We start from the raw sequence: 5000 nt of genomic DNA, 5'->3' as shown, positions 1-5000 counted from the left end.
GCGGAAGGGATGAGACAACACATGCAATGGAATGTTTATTATGGCAAGAAGAGGTAAATAAACAGGTAATGGAATGACTATGTTCTTATGGATATGTATGTCTGTGTGTGTGCAAATGTGTGTGTCATGTAAGATTATATAAATTATGTAGAAAAATTAAGAATAGTATAACATAAGCATACATAATTCAGTAATGTGATCTAGATATAGTTGGGTTAAATAACGTAAAATGATAATGGTGATAATGATAATGATTATGATAATATAATAATAGTAATTATAATAATATAAAATAATAATCAGTATTATAATGATGATAATGATAATTATACGAATAATTATAATAACAGTATTGATAACAATAAATGTAATGATAATGGTAAAGATAGCAATATAGCAATAATGCCACAGATAATGATGATATTAATGATAACAATGATAATAATAACAATTATAATAATAAAGATAATAATAATAATGATGATAATGATGATAACAATGATGATACTAATGATAATAATGATGATGATAATAATGATGATGATAAGGATGATGATAATGTTGATAACAATGATAATAACAATGATAATACTAATGATAATAATAATTTAAATAATAATGATGATAATAACAATGATAACAGTAATGATAATAGTAATGATAATAAGCAATAATGATAATAGTAATAATAATAAATATGTTCATAATAATGATAATAATAGTGATTGTAATAATGATACTAATAATGATAATGACAATGGTAATAATTATAATGTTAATAATGATAATAACATTAATCAAAATAATAATAATAATAATGATAACAATAACAATAATGATAATGATCACAATAATGACAATGATAGCACTAATACTAACACTAATACTAATAATACTAATAATAATAATATCAATAACAACAATAATGATGATGATAATAATAATAATAATTATAATAATAATAATAATAATAATGATGATGATAATAATAATAATAATGATAATAATAATAATAATAATAATAATAATAATAATAATAATAATAATAATAATAATAATAATAAAATAATAATAATAATAATAATAATAATAATAATAATAATAATAATGATAATGATAATAATATTAATAATAATGATAACAATGAAATGATAATAATAATAATACAATAATAATGAAATAATAATGATAATGATAATAATAATAATAATAATATTAATAATAATAGTAATGATAATAATAGTAATAATCATAATAATAATAATAATAATAATAATAATAATAATAATAATAATGATAATAACAATGATAATAATAATAATGACAAGAATAATAATGATAAAATAATGATATTTTTAATAATAGTGATAATGATATTAATAAAAATGAAGACAATAATAATAATAATGACAATAATGATAATGATAAAATAATGATATTCTTAATAATAGTGATAATGATAGTAACAAAAATAAAGACAATAATCAAAATAATGCTAACAATAATAATCTAGAGAAATGGAGGCTCATTTTCACGCCGAATAAGCTAAGGTGCATCACTATGTATGGAAACGAGTGAGTTAACGTGTTTTATGTGAAAATATATTTGTAGGGCTGACAGAATGTAGATGCTGAGCAACAGAGAAGGAAGAACTTGCATTTGTGTACTATGAATATATGGTATAAGCTTAATAGATAGATATATGATCTGTGATTATGGTAATGGTAATGAGAGAGAGAGAGAGAGAGAGAGAGAGAGAGAGAGAGAGAGAGAGAGAGAGAGAGAGAGAGAGAGAGAGAGAGAGAGAGAGAGAGAGAGAGAGAGAGAGAGAGAGAGAGAGAGAGAGAGAGAGAGAGAGAGAGAGAGAGAGAGAGAGAGGGGGGGGGGGGGGGAGACGGACGGACGGACGGACAGAGAAACAGACATACGGACAGAGACACACACACACACACACACACACACACAAACACACACACACACACACACACACACACACACACACACACGCACATACACGCAGATGCAGACACACAAACCGACAGACAATTTCATCCTAAACCTGGTGACAAGCCAAAACACCAACAAATATATGAATACAGGCGACAAAAAAACACGACCTCCCCCTTTGCGCAAGTAACTGTCAACTAACGATCCTAATACATTTGCCACTGCTAACAGCCACAAAAAGATACCCATGGTACTATTTCACCAATACAATAATCACCATTTCTGTCCCAGTTATGACGAACTAAACAATTTCCAGATACACATAAAGTTCAAGGCAATAAAATATTGTAACGGCAGCCAGCAGACTCCCTGGCGTCACACTGAATATATATTCCATTGGCTGCAAGTTTCCTTTGAGTAAAAGTAGCACGAAAGGTAACACGGATGTAGTCAGCCTGAGACATCCAATTATATACAAGTTGTTGACAAAGCAAAAGCTTCGACTTTTCAGAATGGCGACCGAGCCGTGACGTCATATGTTGATGTCAAGGGCAGGGTTGTGCCTCGGGATGCTGCGTTGCATAATTTGTTGTTGTTTTCTCTTTCGTTCTTTTTGTTTCGATTTTGTTCATTCAGTGTGTATGGGTTTGTGATCACTGGAAGGATAATCGTGCTGGCTACGCGGTGCATCGTAATCACAAATGAATACTCCTTATTTTATTATATTTGTCTATTTGTTTGTTCATTTGTCTAAATGCATTTCCTTACAAGTGTCAGCACAAACACACAAACACACGCATTCACACACACACACACACACACACACACACACACACACACACACACACACAATCCTATAGAACTGTCCCCTTTCAGTCGTCGGTTTTTTACTCTTATAACTCCTATTAACTAACTTCTATTACTTTCTGTTACATGTTCTACTTTCCCGACCCTCTTGTTCTCCTCTCTCCTGCAATTTTTTTTTTCTTTAATTTTCCCTTCCCCTCGTGCTTCATGTGTTCCATATTTATCGTCAATATTTATCTACAGTTTTACTTACATTACTCTCTATTATTTTTGCTTTGCTTATTCTTGTTTTTGTCTATCAATTATTTTGTTGTCTTTTAAACATGCCTATGTCTGCCTATCTTGTTCGTTCATTGCGTTTATCATCTTTTGCTCTTATATTCTTTCCAAATCTTCCTTCCAACTTCATTCCAACAAATTCTTATGTCCTGCCATTTGCTCTGTTCGCCGTGCCCGTATTTGGGTAGACTGATAAATTGTTAGGCAGCAAGATAAAGCTACACTATATATTTGCAGAAAATCGGAAAAAAAAACTTATATGATACATACACACACACACACACACACACACACACACACACACACACACACACACATATATATATATATATATATACATATACATATATATATATACATATATATATATATATATACATATATGTACCTAGGTTAGTATATATATATATACATATATATACTAGTTAGGTATATATATATATATATATATATATATATATATATATATACATATACATATATGTATGTGTGTGTGTGTGTGTGTGTGTGTGTGTGTGTGTGTATGAATAAGATCTGTGTGTTATTTCTGTGTCTGATCACCATTTCTGTTTATGATTTATCAGTATATCTCTACACCGTTCTTGGTTATGCCCTGTCAGTACGATCACCATTCCTATTTATGTCCTTTCACTATGTCTGCTTATCGTTCCTATTTACGTCCTATTATATCATCTGATCATTCCTGTTTGTGTCCTTCATATGCTTGTTCATCATTCTTCAATTATCCGTCTGTTACTATTCCTGTTTATGCCTTACTTTTATATCGATTCAATGTTCTTTTTTATGCTCTATCAATGTCCTTTTTCATTACCCATGTCCTTATATTTCGCAGCCCTCCCCCCTCCTCTTGCTCAGCCTATACTACCCCTCCCTCCCCTCTCACCCTGCCACTAGTTACTCCCCCCCCCCCCCCATCAACCAACAACACCCCCCCCCCTCCCACCCCACCCAACACGGTCTGCGAATCTTTTTTGCCTTCCAATTTGCTGTCCTCCGCCGTTCGAAAATCTCTCCTCGGGGGTGATTTGGCTCGAGCACCTTGATCTTCGGGGGTGAGCGCCGGCCCACGAGTACCCGATAATCCTGATTAGGTGTCATCAGCCCGGCCTCCCTCTCGCCCTCCGCCCCCAGGCTTCTCGCGAGGCATTCTCTCGCCTCTGAGGTTCCGACGAAGGTAATTTCTGGGTTTCCTCTGGGTGGGTCTTCGCTCCGCCTCCTCGCCCTCTGTCACTTTTTAGTGGTGAGGCTGAAGTAAATGAAAAGAGAAATGAGGAAAATAGTGATAATTATCATATTTTTTGTAATAATATCATTAATGACAATACTGTTAATAATAATAATGGTAATGGTGATAATTACAATAATTATGATAATAATAATGATAATAATTATGATATTGACAATGATAATAATTATAATAATTATGATATTGACAATGGTATTGCTAATAATAAGAAGAATAGTAGTAATAATGATTATAATAATAATGATGATAATAAAAATGATAATATCAATAATGATGATAAAAAATAATGATGATGATGATGGTGATGATGATACGAATAGTAATGGTGATACTGATAATGCTAATAATAATGATGATGATGATGATGATAATAATAGTAATAATGACCATAATAATGATGATGGTGATGCTAGCAATAGTAATGATAATGATAATAATAGTAATGATGATGATAATATTGATAATAATGATAACAATACTACTACTACTACTACTAATAATAATAAAGACAACGATAAAATAATAGTAATGATAATAATAATAGTAATGATGATGAAAACTATAATGAATAGCATTAATATTGAAATAATAATGATGATAATAATACTAATAATAGTAATAATAAGAATGATAGTAACAATAATAATAATAATAGTATTATTGTTAATAATGATGATAATGATGAGACTAATAATAGTCA

The sequence above is a fragment of the Penaeus chinensis genome, chromosome 24, assembly GCF_019202785.1.
Source record: "Penaeus chinensis breed Huanghai No. 1 chromosome 24, ASM1920278v2, whole genome shotgun sequence".
Taxonomy (NCBI): domain Eukaryota; kingdom Metazoa; phylum Arthropoda; class Malacostraca; order Decapoda; family Penaeidae; genus Penaeus; species Penaeus chinensis.
The sequence above is the reverse complement of the archived record's forward strand: the minus strand, read 5'-3'. Positions refer to the sequence as shown.